Source organism: Papaver somniferum, chromosome 6 (assembly GCF_003573695.1).
Source record: "Papaver somniferum cultivar HN1 chromosome 6, ASM357369v1, whole genome shotgun sequence".
Taxonomy (NCBI): Eukaryota; Viridiplantae; Streptophyta; class Magnoliopsida; order Ranunculales; family Papaveraceae; genus Papaver; species Papaver somniferum.
In genome coordinates, this window is record NC_039363.1 from 83,008,596 (window position 1) to 83,026,838 (window position 18,243).

Here is an 18,243-nt window from a genome sequence, read left to right on the forward strand (position 1 = left end):
TCATGACACTTTTCAATAAAATAAATGAAGTGAAATGGTCCCCATGACACTTGTCAGCAAAAAAAAGTAAAGTGAAATGGTCCACATACACTTGTCATCAAAAGAAGTTAAGAGAAAAGTGGTCCCAGAAAATTAAAGTAACATTTGACTTTCCCAATTAGGAAACCAGTCTATTTCTTTTGAAACATTTATTTATAGAAATCAGCCTATTAAAAAGGAATGAAGGGAGTAGTAGCTTTGTCCAAAAACCAAAAGTAAAGAATTTCAGTAGTTTGCCATCCCAATAAACTTTTCCACATAACTTGATGTGCAACATAGTTAAGAAGGAATATGTACCACCCAGCATTATTTGACTTCTCAATTTGTTGGATTTTAATGCAGCACCATCACAATCATAATCTAGTACAAAGAAGATACCAATATACAGATTGATAGAGCTAAAGTGACTGATTTTAGAGACACAAAAGGCGGAATCCGACCCTTGTCTTTTCTAAATACTCCTTGGTACACTGGTAAGTTTATAAGTACTATAAAACCACACTGGACAACTTGTATTATCAATGGCTGCTCAATCGTCTCGAGTTTCATGTCAATGAACACTCTTTTCAGACCTCAAACTAAACTGAAAAGTTTGATCAAAGCAAGGGTTGCAATGATTGTTGTGAAAATGCGAGAAGACGTTCCAAAGTCCATTATTTCTTTTTCATATGTGTCGGAAACATCTTCTTCAACAACCTTAGACGTGATGACGAATGCTGACTTGGACAATCCTAATAGCTTGCTGATGGAATCAATGATTGCGAACAAATACGAGGTTGTCCTTTTAAACATCCATATCCTCTGCTCATTCCACCATCCTTGAAGTGTCCTACCTAACAATAAAAACTTCGCCAAGCTGTATGTGTACGTTGAGATGATCAAATACGCGAAGGGCAGGAACCATAGACTTGTATTTTGATCACATAACACCACATTTCGTTATAACTTGAATTTGTTGCCTTATTGGTCACCAGACAGAAAAAAAGAGAGTACCTTTGGGAACAAGGGAATGCCCTTCAGAAGACAAAGGGGTGGGATGGAAAGGTAGTATAACGTGGGTAAGCTGTTAGGAGCCCACAAACAGTAAACACAATAACCCATTTGAAGTCCTAAAGAAATCTTTTTATGTCCATACAGAAAAGGATTGTATTTTGAAAGAAAAATCTGAAAGTCTCCTTCAGACCATCTTTTATGTTGCACAAGAGTGTCACATAATCTGTTTGGAGCAACACCCAAGAACCCCTTCCTTTCTGGATTCAAGTAAACCGATTTCCAGCCACGGCATTGAATGGTCAACCCTGTCAGTACATCTTCCACCGGATAACCATACTTCAATCCCATATGAAAAAATGAATCATACATAGATATGAATGGCATTGGCTATCTCATACATGTATAATATGAAGAGACAGCGAGTGACTAACAGACGCACGCATACAGAACGAACCTTATTTCCTCATTGAGTATTCTCCTCATAAATACAATTTGCAAGATCCTTCACGTTGTCTTGGAGTTCAGCAATACTTTCTGTAAGTACTCACTTTGATAGGATATCATTAGTTTTCACATTGATCTCTCTTAGATGATTTGTTATTCTCTTTCCCCAAAAGTGTTTCTCTTCTGTGAAAGAAATTGTAAAGACCCTCAAGCTCGTCAACGCTATTAGACTAGTCATTTGACGAATTAACCGATAATAACTTGATTAGTTTAACAAGAACGATAATTAATTGGAATTAATCTAACAACGATTTAGATATGAAACTAGTATCTTGAGATAAACCTCGAAAAGTTACGAAGAATGGACTATTCGAACGTGTCATTCGGATATCGGACGAAGAAGATATCATCAGATTTATTTGAAGGGAAAAATAGTCATTTTGCAAATTAGCCGACTTGGGATCCCCATATCATCTGGGTGGGTACCTTTATCATTTTTCCTTGACCTTATCAAAAAATACCGGCCGAGAAGAATTACATCTTATCTTCTTCTTTCTCTTTCTTCTCTTCTTTTTCTTCTGCTCTTCTGTTCCCCGTTCTTCTTCTGCTGAGAGTCAGTGAGAATCAATCGAGAGAATCAGTTGAGTGTTATGTATGGTTGATGAAGGTATATGGTGTTGTTAATGGTTTGGCGATAAAAGAAGAAGATGATAATTATGTGAATCAGAGACAGGGTAAGAATTAGGGTTTTTCAGAAGACTGTGTAGAAGTTCGATTAGAAGATGAAATTAATGTTTTAAGAAGGGATTGTTGTTGAATCAAGTTTCTGAAGTTGTTTTGATGATGAATCGAATAAGTTAGAGTTAGGGTTTCTTAAACAGTAACTCAGAGAAGTTTTAAAGATGGAATTGATATTCTAAAAAATGGGATTTAAGATGGGTATTGATCAATTGACTGATTTTAGCTTAAGGATGAAGAGTAAATAAAGATTGAAGACAGTTAGGGTTCATGTGTTCTTCCCCAGATTGAAATTAGGGATTGAGTAGAATTGATCTGGTAATTTGGAAATTCAGAAGATGTTAAAGCTTGGGTAAGTCTCCAACTATTCTAATTTCAATATTTTGAATTCAGTTGATTAAGGTATTTGGTTCATTTGATTTAGAATAGAACCAGGATTGAGATAATTGTAGAATGGAGTTGTAAGTTTAAAGTTGTAGGGTATTTATGAAGAATGGCAGGGGACTAGTGTTGTAAGCTTGGAAGATACAAGTATTGATCATATAGATGAATGTTAGGGGATGTAGAAGGAATGAATATTGCAGATTGTTTGAATGAAGATATTACAGCTAGAACTAGGATTATCATAGTTATTAGGTTTAAGTGTTGTTACAGAAAAAGGTGGATTCAATGATGAATTGTGTATGTTGCTGATGAGGTTGGGGATTGCAAGTGTTGTGGTTGTTTAGGAATTACTGTTGTTGAGATTGTAATTTGGGGTTGTGTTAAATCACATGGAGGATGAATTGTATTACAAAGAACTATTGGTGTTTGCAATGAAGGACTGGAGACGATGTTTTGAGTTTTGAATTGAATTATGGAGAGGGTGTAATGGAACTGTGATTGTGGATATGAAAACGGTGTTGAATTGTGAACAACAACTGCAGGGGATGGTTGAATTCTTTTTTCGTATGTGTGTGGTATGAGATGAGTTTGTAGGTAGTGTTGTTTGGGTTGAGGCATGTTGGATATTGCAGTTACTGCACATGTAGATGTATAAGCTAAAATAGGTTGTAATGATGTTTTGACTGTGATCTTAGTGAAATCCTGCAAGTGCTGTTCAAGGTAAACCTTGTATTTCAGTTGTATTGAAATTATAGAATTCTGTTATAATGAATTTATTTGAGTAAAAAGGTCTTTGATAAAATCAGGTTGGTGAAATTGAACTAGGATTAGAGATGCAGGTGTGGTAGGATCTTTGACTTGTGTTTGTGGCTCAGGCCTGAACCTTATCCATGTCTGACTGAACAGATTCGGTCTGACTTAGAATCTTTTTTATCTGACTCAGGTTATCTGACTGAGTTGAATCAGTTTGACCATTGACCCTCGACTTGACTTGACCTTTATTGTTGACTTACATTGACTGTTGTTGACCCGTGACTGTTAGTTTCACCGTTATTGACCGTTAGTTAACCCTAATGGACCAGGCCTTGTGTAATGGGCCTGATTAGTGGACTTGGCCTTAGGATTAGAATTCCTACTTCTATGTTTTGGACCTCTTGTGGTCTGAATTATCCTTTGGTTTAGGGGTGAGCAACGGACGGTTGCGGATTAGGGGTCACCCGCAACCAAACCGTCAAAGTTGCGGATTTGGGAATTCAAACCGTGACCGGCCCAATCACCCGCGGATTTGCCCTCTGCGGATCGGCGGATTTTGCGGGCCAGTTGCGGATTAACCGCGGATTTGATCACAAGAATCATCAAAAAAAAACAAAGTATAGAAACTAGAAAGTTACAGACTAGAGTACAAACGTTTTTTTAACACAAAAGAGTTCTAATTCAGTAATTCAAAAGCAACAATAGACATAAGATAGTTAACAGCTAACACAAAAGAGTACTAATTCAAATGCAACAAGTCTGGTGCCAAGCCATATGAATCTCTGATGCCAAAAACTGAAAAAGAGACCTTGGATTCGAGTACTAGTTTATTCAATCCATGATAGATATGTCTGGAATTTCCTGCAAGATTTCTGCCGCATCTGTAAAATGAGGAGTTATAGATAATCAGTAAACACTAAATTTGGGCATCATTCTGATCATAAATATTGATATATGGTTCCCACTACAAGATTAACATGCAAAAACTGTTCCCACTACAAATCAATGACCTAACAATACCAACAAAAATTTGACTCAAATCAACAAAATAGAGAGGGATTTGGAAATCAGTTACCTTACCGTAATAATCAAGCGATTTGATGTCTACCCAAATCAAAAGCCTCCCAATACTCAATTCCTCTGATAGAAAAATTTTAGTGGGAAAATATGATTAACAACTCCATCCAGGCTAATCATTGTTATTAGAAGAATACAAACCTTTCTTTGCAACGCTTCCTCGTCTATATCCCTTCGTCTTCAGCCGACTAAAATTATACTTCTTTTCTTCCCGGATGTGAAGGAAAAGCTATCAACATTAATAACCCCTTTTCCAAATATGATTTATTCACAAAAAAATGGTACCCATTGATTGAACCAATGAAAATAAAAAAATGAATTAGAAATTGAAAACGAATATAATTTAACCTTAATTCCCAAAACAAATATACACCAATTAGAATTCCCTGTACCCAATTGAATTAAAAGTTACTTAACCCTATTTCCCAAAACAAAATAAGAACTCAAAAATGAATACAATTAAATGAGAATGAATCCCCAGTTCCCAATTGAATTGATAATTGAAAGTTAATCCTAATTCCTAAAACAAAAATCTGAACTGAAATTAAAATTATCTAAATTTAATTGATAATGGAAACCACTAAATCATACAAATGATCTAACAAATATCAATCTCAAATTCTCAATTTTCAGTTCCACATAATCTTAGATGAAAAATCAAACTTTACACCAAATTAAAGTAAACCTAAAAGTAATTACCTTTTATGAAAGAGTCAAAGAATACTGAATACATGAACAGAAAGTGGTATTTGCTTGAGGTTGCGAGAAAATCAACTTTTGATCGCCAACGCTGGTGATTAGTGAACAAAGAGCTTGGCTATTAACCTAGAAACTTAAAGAAACGAAAGAGAAAGAAGAGAAACTTTTACTTTAAACCAATCACAAACATGCAATCGATTTGGGGAAAAAAAATCAAAAAATTTAATTTTTCTGCAATCAAAACTAAAGTTAATCGTTACTTACTTCTCTGCAAATCGATAAAGATGTTACAACCAATGAAGAAGAAATTACTTCTCTGCAATCGAAGATGAACTCGATGAACTCGAAGAAAAAAAGATGAGACGATGAGACGATGAACTCGAAGAAAGAAAAAAAGGCTATTAGGGTTTAGAAATATAAGATCCTTATATATAAAACCCCAACTTCCCATATTATCCTTAATACTTTTAATAATTCCCTAAATGTCCTACGGTGCGGGTAATCCGCGGTTATCAAATCCCAACCGCAACTGTAACCGCACCACGTGCGGATTTGAAAATGCACCCGTGTCCGGTCCATAATTCTTGCAGATTGGTTTTTACCCGCAAATTTGCGGACGGATACGGATGAAAACCGCGGTTACGGTTTTTCTGCTCAGCCCTACTTTGGTTCCTTCGACAAAGTTGTAGATGTTCATAAGATTTAACTAATGGACTATAGAATCAACCTAATTGAATTAATAAACCTTGGATATGTTAAAGATAAATAATAAAATGGTGTAGAAGAAGGCTTAGAACCATTAGATAGACTTGTGTGATTCTTGTATGAGCCATTTTGGCTAGTTTCTTAGAGTTCTTGTATGATCAACAATTAGTCTATATTAACAACGATCGATTCAAAGGATGAACCAGTGGATCGTGGATATCGAGGTAGGCGTGGCTTGTCATCAAAATAGGTGGGAATACTTTTGACTCTCTTGTAACCATCGATGTTTTCTTTTACAAAGATTTATGTTTATCAAATTCATGCGTTGTCTAGTTGTGCATTCCATGCTTTGTTTAAATTGCATTACGATAATTCTGTTGTTTATGTTAATCTTTCCATGGTTTGGAAAAGACTTGTAATGTATTTTCAATATGAATTTTTATGGGAAATGAGAATTTCCACTTGTGGTATATAGGATACGCTCCTTCATATTTATACCTACATGAATTCTTCTTTTATTGCTTAGAGTGGGTCATCATGGTCTTGGTGATATCAGTAGCTATTGAGTGTAGTTAGCACGAATATTATACATTGTTTGAAGAAGGGGTTTGTCCATATACATGTTTGTTTATTTCAGTGAGGATAGGCTCTTTCACATTTATACCTACATGAATTCAACTTTTATTGCTTAGAGTGGGTCATCATGGTCTTGGTGATATCAGTAGCTAATGAGTGTGGTTAGCACGAATATTATACATTGTTTGAAGAAAGAGCTTGTCCATATTCATGTTTGTTTATTTCAGTGACTTGGTCACTTTTTAATGTTTGGGAAAACATTATTGTTTTCTAAATCTTGCAATGATTACTTAAAAGTTAAATGTTATTTCTGCGGGGCACCACTTTTAGGGATGATGTGCTCACCCGTTTCCACTTTCAGTTTCAGAGACAGATCAGAGTTGCACAGCGAAAGCTTCAAGGTTGATTTCGTTAGTTGGTTAACTTCTGTTATGTTTATTACGTTGTATATTCTGTTTGTATACCAAATAACTATTGTATATGTCTCATTTGAGAGAAGTTCTTATTTATATATTTCTAAGCGAGGTTAGTTATCGGGTTAAGTTTTGTAACAGATTTCTTAATTGAATGTTTAAGTAAATGATTTAGATTCTTAGTGCCTCTTTATTTAGTTAATCTCTTGGATTAGTCAGCTGTTAGCTTCGGAGGCGCTACAACAACCACTCCCGACGTATGACGGTCCTCCATTACCATCCTGACCCGGAAAGTCTTGCTTCAATTATCAAAACTAAACCAAACTTATTCTCATATTCACAAATGATTTAGCATGAAAAGCATTACTTTTGCTGATTACCTACCTCAGCAATTACTCGCAATACCCCACCATATAGATCGTTCTTGCCGATGTTATCGAAGTTCCGTGGGAACTGAACGTACGCAATTTCATGCCTCTTTTCTTCATTTATGAAGAAACACAAGGCATCTCTTATGGATATTGAATTGTTTGAATACATATCACAGTCCACATTGAGGATGATACTCCCATTGCTTATCTTTGATGATACCCGTATCTGCACATTTAAATCAAAAATCAATGGTCTGCTGTTCTTAGATTAACTCATCAAATGAAGGCAATAATGGAAACATGGCTTCCAGCAGTATAATTTACCAATGAATTCATAGCTCCAGCTTTGAATTTATGGTGGTGTTGTGGTCTTTTCTCCCGAGCCATGTACACTAGTGTTGGCAACTTACTTCCTTCCATATCCACAGCATCTGGTGTTCGACTATCGATCAGAATCTACATTTCATTTCAAATGTTAAGGAAATTCTTCAGAGTAACTAGAAAAATTGATGTAACTTGACAGAAAGAAAAAGAGAAAACACGCCTAGTATAAGGTTCATTAGATTACATTACCTGAAGAATCGTTTGATGGTCACGTGGAGAAGAAACGGAATCCCATTCTGAAAATCCCTTGTGTCGCGCTCTCATTTCATCAGGAACCTTACCCAACTTAGTTGCAGCCTCAATCCTATTCTCCATTTTCTCATATAGTATCTAGAATAAGAGAAATAATGGTCTAGTGATCAAAAAAGAATTGTGCTTGTGATTATCCTATTATCAGAATCCTATTTTCTCCGTGACTATAATCCGGCCCTCAGGAATGACATCCCTTAGAAAAGTGAGACGCGTATAATGCTCTACTTTTAAAATGATGATTTTACTAATTTTACCTTCATGGCTGACCATTCTTTGCTATTGAAACTGGATGAGCTATGGTTAGAGTTGGATGAGAAGTATGCAATAGGTGATCTCGGCTCCACTTGAAACTTCTTGCAAAATGGTATCAAATACTTGCAAAAATGAGAAGCTTCTAACAATGCGTGAAACGTCAAGTCAGAACACCGTCATCTGACAAGTAAATGCTAAGCTTCTCTGGAGGGTAATCATACGCCATTACAGATAACACAGTGTTGATCACCATCGCTGGTGGCTCGATCACCGGGTTTGCAGTATATACGAATACATCTACACGTGGTAATTTCTCCTCGTATCTGTCAATTTAAACTCAAGTCAGATTAATATACTAGTCAGTCAGCACAGAAACTCAAGTCAGATTCATATACTATTCAGTCAGCAAATAAACTAGGTACCGAGTCATCCAAAAAAAAAAAGCTACTACCCACCTCCACGGTAGCTGGAGTGATAGAGAGATACTTGGAGAGTAACAGTATGTCTCTGAAAGTGTGAAGAAAAACTTGATTCAAAGGGAGAGGCTGAGAAAGAATCCAGTAAAACCCGAACTAAATTTCTGCTGCAAACAAACCGATCCAGATCCATCTTATTGTTCCAAGCTTATGATTGTCAGCTTCAGCAACACTTCTAGGATCATACTTAAATCTATAAAACCAAACCAAGCATATACTTATCAGTGTAGAAATCAAAAATAACCAGCGAATAACTAGTTGATCTTTATTAGCTTTCTTTGTCTCGTACAAGATTGGAAAAACATCATCCTTAGTTTCATCATCTTCTCTCACTCTATTTCTCCCATCTTTCTCTGTCTAGATGTTTTAGTTTTATTATCCAAACGTGATTTACATCGATTCCGGCAGGATATATATAGACAAACTATTTGTCCTGGCTGATAACAAATCAAAATAGTGGATGAAAATTTTGGGCTCAATCACTCCGATCCATTTCAGCAATCAATCGTAAAAATATGGAAACACTAGCAATAATCACATTAATAGCGATATAATAGTATTGCTACATGTCAACTTCATCCCCAATCACTGGGTAAAATATGGAAACTTCATTAAATTGAGATATATGCAATGAATGATCAAAGTGTGGAAATTTTTACATATAGTGAAATATTAATATTAATATTAATATTGATGCAAAATCAATTACCTTCGATAAACAATGATCAAAATATGGAAACAAATAATAGGCAATTTGCATCCTTCAATGTCCACGGCATGTGGATCTCGGCTATTGATTAATATCTACACCCAAGTGAAAATTTTAACATTAATATGATAGTTCCCAACTTTGATAGTACCCTTGTTGAGCTTGCGAAACAAATGAAAATAATTTACCTAAAGGATTGTTGGATGGTTGTGCTGAGAAGCAACGGAAGCCCATTCTGAAAATCCTTTGTGCTTAGCCTGCATTTCTTCAGGAATCCTTCCCAACTTCGTTGCAGTTTCGATTCGTTCCTCCATTTCCTCGTATAATATCTGGAAACAGAAAATTGAAAGAGCTGTAATTGTCAATAGAGTAGAGACAACAACCCCATTGCCTGAGAAATTATCTATGACATGGTTGTGTTTGAGTTTGACGCAAATACATAGCGCACAAATTTCTTACGAAGCAAAATGTTGCCAGTACCTTAATGTTAGACCATTCTTGAGAATTTAAAGCAGCAGCTGGGGGATTTGAAACACATGCCATGGGTGACCTTGGCTGCACCTTAAATTTTTTGCAAAATGGTACCCAGAACTTGGCAAAATGGGAAGCCTCTAATAGAGCGTAAAACGTCAGCTCTGACCCACCATCATCCGACAAGTACACCAGGTAACTGCTCCTTATATCTGCAATTACCGACATAAGAATAACGTGAACTCCAAAATTCCATTCTAATTGAAACAGCAATTGAAGTCTTAGGTTTCAGAGACTGTTGTCATACAACAACTGACTCCCTACACAACAATCCACTGCTAATGATTCACGAAGGACTTCTCAAGTGTGTGTCTGTGTGTAAGACAGAGAAAGAAGTAGCTGCTGGTACTAGTACCTGAGTGAGAGTCTATGTCTGAAGGTGTTGCGATATATGACATTCCAACGAACAGCTTGAGTGAAAAGCCAATAGATAGTGAACCATATCTCACACGCAAACAAACCGATCCAACACCATCTTCCTGATTCTCCAAACTCACCTCCATCAACAAACTCTGTTACAATATACCTGACTCTATACACCAGAATCAAACAGATACAAATGAAGGTAGAAACTGAAAATAATCGATAAGCAAGTCGACCCTTTGATTCCTTTGTTTCAAATAGTGGAAGATTATATTCTTCATCATCCCTGCTCTCTCTACTATTTCCCATCTCCCTCTACCTCAAGGATCACTGATAACCCAAAATTGTCAAAATATTAGGCGGGTAGAAGAAGAAGAAGATAAGTTAGATTGGCTTTCTTAGTCAGTCATCTATAAGTAAGGGTCTGAAGGTAAAAAGCCACAGCCACTCAAAATCGAGGATGTAGAAATAATGAATTCCTGATTTTGGGCATACCTAAATATTTCTAGGCATACAAAGCAATAGTCCTAACTTGGGTGACCTTATAGGGGTACTCTATGGATAGTTCAATTACCTATACGCCCTTAAATCTTTTAAATTACTAATTTATATCTAACCCTAATACAAAAACCTATAATCAATAAACCTAAAATCAGTTTCATTCAACCCCCTTTTCTTCTTCCTCCTCCACGGCCGAACCCACCATTCTCTTCTTCTTTTTTTTCATCGTATCACCGCCGAAATTTAATCGTCGATTCGTGAAACGATTAAACTCATATATATAATGGGTCGTCGTAAGCCAGTATCTCGTTCTAATCGATCGATTGAACAACCTATTGAAGAAGAAGAAGATTTAGAGAATGAAGAACAAACTCAAAATCAACCACAAAATCAACCAGAAGAAGAGATTGAAGAAGAACCAACTCCGGAAATGAGAATAAGAAGGTTAGTTCTACAAACCCATCTCGTATTTGATGTTTTTGATTGGTATGATAGATTTAATTCGTCAAAAACATGTTTGTGCGGCGGTTACAGGGTATGGTTCGACATAAAAAAAAACCTTAGATGTGCGCCGAGCTGTTCTTGAAACTGAACCCTGAAAGTGCATATGAACGACTCGGCTTAAAATGCAAATCCGTTTTTAGCCGAACTTAATGACACGGAGCCTTATATTTAGGACGGCTTATTCGATGGTGTTAGTTTTGTGCCGAATAAATGTTTTTTGAATTTCAGAAATTTTGCATGTGCTTAGGATCAGCTTATATGGTAGTATTAGTTTTGTGCCGAATAAATATTTTAAGAATTTCAGAAATTTTGCATGTGCTTAGGATCGGCTTGTATGGTTGTATTAGTTTTGTTGTTTGAATTTCATGAATTCTGCATGTGTAGGATCGACTTATTTGTATGACACCATTTTGCGCCGAATAAATGTTTTAATTCATAAGTCTAGGTTCGGCTTATTCGATAGTATTAAGGTTGCGCCGAATATCATTGTTAAAATTCCATAAATTTTACAAGTGTATAGGATCGGCTTATTTATATGATATCATGTTGCGCCGAATACATGTTTGAGTTCATAATCATAGGTTCGGCTTATTCGAAAGTATCGGTTGTGAGCTGAATATAAAAGATCGGCTTATAATTATTTTGTAGTATGAGCCGATCCACTCTATGTGTAAGCTAATGAAAATTTCAAGACATGGTCCCGCTCATATGTGTTATTTCGGGTAAGCCGAGCCTTCTTATTTGTTGACAAGTTTTTGGCATTTCAAATCCATATTTCATATAATTTGTATCCCTTTGTTGTTCGAAACATACTTATAACTTTCATACTTGTGTCAAGACCAATGCATCTAAAAAGAGGAAGAAGATGGAGGTAACACCTTCTACTTCTAAAACTCCCGATCCTCGAGGAGGAGGTAAGAAAAAATTGGGAGCGGGAGGTAGAGGAGGCATTTTAGAAGAAAAAGCTGAACAATTAAGAGTTGAAAGACAAGAAGAAGGAATACTTGAAGATGAAGAAGTTGATGATAATCAAGAAGAACATCAAGAAGTTCATCAAGAAACACAACCCCAAGGAAAACCCAAGAAAGACAAGAAAGGTAAGAAGGTGGCAGAACCCGAGAAAGAGACGGATGATGATGATCGACGGATCATTGGTTTACACATTCCTGGTGAAGATGATGTAATTACACCTCTATCAAATGGTTTGTCTCATGGTCTTCCGGAATATGGAGGATATGTGTTGATTGGTTATGTCGAATCTTGGGCGAAGAGAACTTATGAGACTCCTAATCACAACCGTGCAGTCCGAGTATTAAGACACCAGGGGGCAGCGGAATGGAGTCTTGATGAAGAGGTTCCTGAGGTGATTGCTTACGTGCAAGCCAGTGCTTTATGGACATAAGGAATATGATAGTGTGTCGGCCTCTACCTTTACCGAGAGATTCTGTCCAGGAACTTACACATTTCAATTACCTTTTGGAGAGATGGCAATCACTCCTGATGAGGCTAATAAGCTTACAGGCCTTAAAGCAAGGGGTAGAAATGTGGATGCTGATTTTTATGACATGAGTTGGGATGATCTCTACAATTTGTACCGGGAAAGTCTTGGTTGGGGTAATTACAAAACTGAGTTGGAGTTTTGTCGATCCGTTAAAGATGTTGATTCCGTATGCACTCCCAATGGTAGAAATAAGAAGAATAAGAAGATCAAGCTGACCAACTTGAAAAACGAATTTGAGAACACAAAGGATAGAGTAAAGGAAGGTTTGTTGGTAATGGATCCCGTCAAAGTGAAGCAAACCAGAACTGCCTACTTGCTTTATACTCTTGGTAGAGACATCTTTCCCGACCTTACCGGAAACAAGGTAAATGCTAATTATCTCCAATCGGTAAAGAATCTTGAAACTTGTAACAAGTATGCTTGGGGAACGGATACGCTCGCGTACCTGCTGGACCAAATTTCCACCGCGTCTAGGTTGACAAGTACAAACATCGAAGGAAACTTCCCTTTGCTCCAGGTAACTTCTGGGAGTTCAGAGTATGGTTCGGATTATAACCATAAAATCGTATAAGCCGAACTTATTATTTATTTGGTTCGGCTTATAATACTTGATCCATATAAGCCGAACAGTTCTCTGAGTTTGCAAACTTTATTCTTACTTTGATGTTTCCAAGTAAAAATAGTTTCTATCACTTCAATTCCTTTGATTTTTGAATGTGGTTCTTTGGATGTAGGTGTGGATATATGACCATTTCCCAATTTTGAACTTGGCCAAAATATTTCAGAAGGATGTCGATTATGTTGATATGGAGCCAACTGCAGCACGGTACGCGTACGAGGACTCGAAGAAAAGGAACAAAAAAAAGTTGGTGGCAAGTTTGAGAGAGACGTTAGACCTGATGGGTGTTGATGATGTCGTTTTTCAACCATATGAGAAGGAAGATGAAGAAGATAAAGTTGTTGAAGATGAGGATATGTCGGTAGGTATGTATCATGGGACATTGTTTTATCCCGGTGGTTATGTTATATACGATCCTCGACGAGTACTCCGTCAATTAGGATATGTCCAAAAGGTTCCTTTGTTTGATGAGAAATTCAGGTTGTTACCAAAGAGTTGTACTGGAACTAAAAGCACCAGTTTATCTTGGGAACCAAAGTATGATCCTGATCCCACCCTTGATTTTTGGAATAACTTAGACGATCACACATTAGATGCGTCCAAGTTAACACCTTTACTTGATGATCCATGTGAAGAGGATCCAGGCTATATAGATTGGTATAACCAAATTTCTCATCCCTTTATTATCAATAAGAAAAGTCAAAAGGTAGCTGATAAGGGGAAGGCGAAGGAAATCAAGATCACCAACAAGTCTACTTCCGAAGATGTAGTCAACGCTTTCAAGATAATGGTAAGAATGACTTCACTTTATACTATTTCCATATATTATTTATGGTAAAAACGTCTTCAACCTCACGATTATAAGTTGTTGACAAATGAAACAATAGATTGCCCGGGTAGGGAGATGTTGAAAAAAATGAAGGCCAAACTTGGTTGCAAAACACCAATGACCGTGGAAGAACAAAAATACCTCTACAACAAGTGGGATGCAATCATCAACAAAGGATAAGGACCCGAGGAACCCGCACAAAGGATTACCACTAAGAGATCTCGACAAGTTTCCGAAGGTACAAGTGGAGGTGGTGCTACCGGCCAACCCGGTAATGATGCGTCGGAAGATGAAGACCAAGGTGGAAGAAGAGGTGGTCGTGGAACTAAGAAGAGGGGTCGTGGTTAAGTGCCCTTTTATGTTTCCAAGTTCCTTTTAATGTTTTATTAAGTTTTAAGTATACTTTTATGGTGTTGCAAACACCTTGGCTTTTAGGTGCTGAACTTTGTTTTTAATGGTGCTGGGACTGTGTTATGGACACCTTGGATTTCATAATCAATAACGTACCAGTTAATTAGTTACTTATTACCTAGAATTTATGAAGTTCGTCTTATCCTGTAATTTGAGTTATGCGCCGAATCTGAAAAACTCTGGTTCGGCTTATCCTACAATGTTAGTTACACGTCGAATCGTTTGTCCTTTAGGTTCGGATTATTCGATAATATTAGTTTTGCGCCGAACCTGTAATTTCGATAGTATAATTTGAGTTCAACGGCTAGTTTTTTTTTTAAAAAATTTAAAATATTGATCCGTTATACTATGCGAGATTACATCATAATATTAAGATGGGTCAATCAATATCATCCCATGGTGACTAATCGCCGAGATTTGTTAGAGATAATTTAAGATTGAACTACTATGTAAATCAGTGTATGGTTCGGCTTAGATCTGCAAACTCGTATAAGCCGAACCTGTAAGAAGTTTCAAAATTTGAAATTCTAGTTGTTACTTAAACAGATTCAACTTATTTTCTAACCTTCTTATGAGTCGAACATTGTTTTTTTTTTTTGCAAAAAAAATTTGTGAACGACTCTTTTTTGAAATATATAGCCGTTGTAACCTGTATTATATATATACATACATGGTTTTTCATAATCTTCAGAGCATATACTAAAAAAATGGCACCCCCAACTCATGAGTTTACTTTAGAAGAAGATTTGTCTCTTTGCAGTAATTACGTAGCATATTATCCAAAGAAGGGTGAAGAACGACGAGTGAAGGGTTTGATGAGTATGTACTACTTGGTTAAAATTCATGAAGCCTTCAGCACCGAAACGGGTAATCCTCACAACCGGGATAGTGCGTCCTTGTTTTGCCGAATTGAAACTATTAAAAAAACGGTCAAAGACTTTATAGCTTTAGTTCGGATTGTGAGTCTATATCGTCTCAAGGGTGAAACAAACTCTGAGATTGAAGATCGAGCTCTAGAGGAATGGCGAAGATGGAAAGGAAAGAATTTCGAATACAAAGATCATTACTACATTCTTAGAAGGTTTCTCATTACCCGTTTTGGATATTATGTAAGGGGTGTGTAATCCACATTTTCTATGAATTTGAAAAGTCTATTTGGAATGATATAATAATTTTTGTGTTCATGAATCATGCAAGGTTCGGCTTATCCTGTAATTTCAGTTATGCGTTGAATGTTGAAATTCATTGTTCGGCTTTCTTCAAAAATATACTACAAGCCGAACCTAGCAGAGTAACTCTGGGTTTTTTTTGGGGTCAGGTTCGGCTTGCAGTAGAATAATGTGAGAATCCGAACCTGACAAAAAACTCTAGTTTTCTTTTTGTCAGGTTCGGATTTCATCAAAATAATACTACAAGCCGAACCTGACAGAAAAACTCTGGATTTTCATCACTCTGTCGGGTTCGGCTTTCCTTGAACTAATGGTACAAGCCGAACCATCTCCTGTGTTCATGGTTCCGATTTCCAGAAAACAACACGTTCCATAACCAAAAAGTAAATCATTCAAGTATTTCGTTTTGATGGGTACATGTAACTGCAATTCTCCTCAAAATATCATCCTCATCATACACGAAAATCAAAAGACACAAAATACGCGGATAAATCCATGAAGCATTTATATGGATATCCTAAACGAATCTCATCCTCTTCACTGACCTCTTTCTCATCCTCTTCACTGACCTCATTCTCATCATCTTCACTGACCTCTTGCTTATCATCTTCATCCCCATCACTTGAAAACATAATTACTTGTCCACTTGGGGGCTGCACATTCAAAGAAATCCAAAGATCCATTTCCGTCGCATAATTTGCACACCAATCTATTGCATAATTATTTTCAAATCTAGGACAAAAGGCCACACTCATCAAGGGTGGTAATGGGAAACCGGGTCTAAGTTTGAGGCCGATAAAATGAAAATTTTGAACAAATCCAATAACAAGTCTTCTATCTTTTACACCATCATGGCAAGGTTTTGTTGGAGGCGTGTAAGTAAAGCTACTACCCGTCCATGCGAAACAATGTACGACGCAATCGAAGGTCTCCGCTATTAAAAACCCACAAATGGGCATTGACATCCAATGTTCTTCGGTAATGATAAAATCCCCATGAAAACGACATTTGAATGCAATGTACTCCGCTGCCACCCCTTCATATCCTCTTGGACCTGTTCTCATCATTGTCTTATAGAATTCTTTTTTTTACGTAGGGTTTGTAACAATCGTTTCCGAATATAGTTCACTTCATTTTCAGGGGGCACAAGATTATTCCCTTCCTTAAAAGGACCAAGTTGTTCCGCCATAACGTAATATCCATAATTTCCATCACCTAGTACGTCGTCCGTTGCTATAATATGCTCATGAATTATTAGCGATAGATCTTCCAAGTAGTTATCGTATATAAAATTGATAGGCCTCAAATACTTACCGGACTTATCTCTTTTGGGCCCCCTCATCCTACCAATTTCATGTACGGTCCTTTTCTCCTTTATCTTAGTTTGTGAAGGATACATCTTAGTCTTCCCCTTGACATCCTCTTTACCATCCTTTGCTTGTGACGGACAATCATTATCATTCACCTCTTTGTTACTTGTTTTGGCTTTTTGAATACTAGGACGACCTCGTTTTCTTGGAACTTTGACTTCTTCCTCCTTCATCAACTTCTAAATTTCCTTCTTTGCCTTTTCATACCTTGCATCATGGTAGTTAACACTGGATGGATCCCTTTTAGTATCCAATAGTTCCTTGTTGGCTTGTCTAGTTTGAAAATTATTCATTTTCTTACTCTTTCTACCTTTCGGTTCACTCTTCTCCGGTTCCAAAATATTTTCTTGGGTGAAAGGATACATGACCGGCATCATGTTGTCCCATAGGGTTTTCTTTTGAGGTCGGGACATATTCCTATACATCTCCGCCAACTTTTTTCCATTTGTCGTTAGATCATCCTCGTCCTCTTTGGTTGGGAGAGGATCGAAGCTTAATTGTTTCCAAAAATGATCAGTATCCTCAAATGGTATGATACCACCCTTGTACCGAAGTAGGTCGTGGCGGCATGGAAGTCCCATAGATGTGTTCATTTTAAAAACACACTCTTCCTCCAAGTTGGCGCCTAATGTCTTAATCAAATCCACTTCTTGCATCAACAAGTCGTTGCATAGATGAGAGACTCTATAAGTTAATTCCCGTAGCTATTTACTACCATAATGCTTGTGTCTAAACATAAGGTTATGCTCGAACGCAACTTTAATTCTCCCAACATCACTTTTGAAAAATTCATTAATTGTATCAAAAATCGTGACAAAAGTGTCAACACATCCAAAAAGGTTCTTCTTCAACCGATAATGAGCCGACTCTACCATACTTGTGGCTTGGTTATCGAAGTGTTTGTGCCGATTTATGAAACCATCCACGAACCTTTCTTTATTAGGTTCCAACACATCTTTGACCAAGTAAGTAATAACATCGGGGTAGTCGGTCTTCCAATGCTCAATAAGCATTTTTAAAAAAAAAATCATAGACATCCTAGGTGATTGACCATACCAAAGCTTCCCATTTGCCTTGGAAAGAAGCCCACAACATCTCATTATGTTCATATGCTTTCAAGAATTTCTTCTTTTTCTTTACTCGTGTCTTCAACGGTAGTTTAACAATATTCTCGAATTCT

At 36.8% G+C, this 18,243-nt stretch overlaps 1 long non-coding RNA gene and 1 pseudogene across 1 annotated transcript; both read right to left on the reverse strand.

Annotated features, from left to right (window-relative positions):
* Window positions 1–399: 399 nt before the first annotated feature.
* Window positions 400–10,520, reverse strand: LOC113288192 (annotated as a pseudogene).
* LOC113288193 lies at window positions 4,002–6,384 on the reverse strand. Its single transcript, XR_003330515.1, has 3 exons — window positions 4,570–6,384; window positions 4,427–4,491; window positions 4,002–4,232 (listed from the first exon to the last, which is right to left on the reverse strand). It is a non-coding gene; the product is annotated as an uncharacterized LOC113288193 (long non-coding RNA).
* Window positions 10,521–18,243: the final 7,723 nt, after the last annotated feature.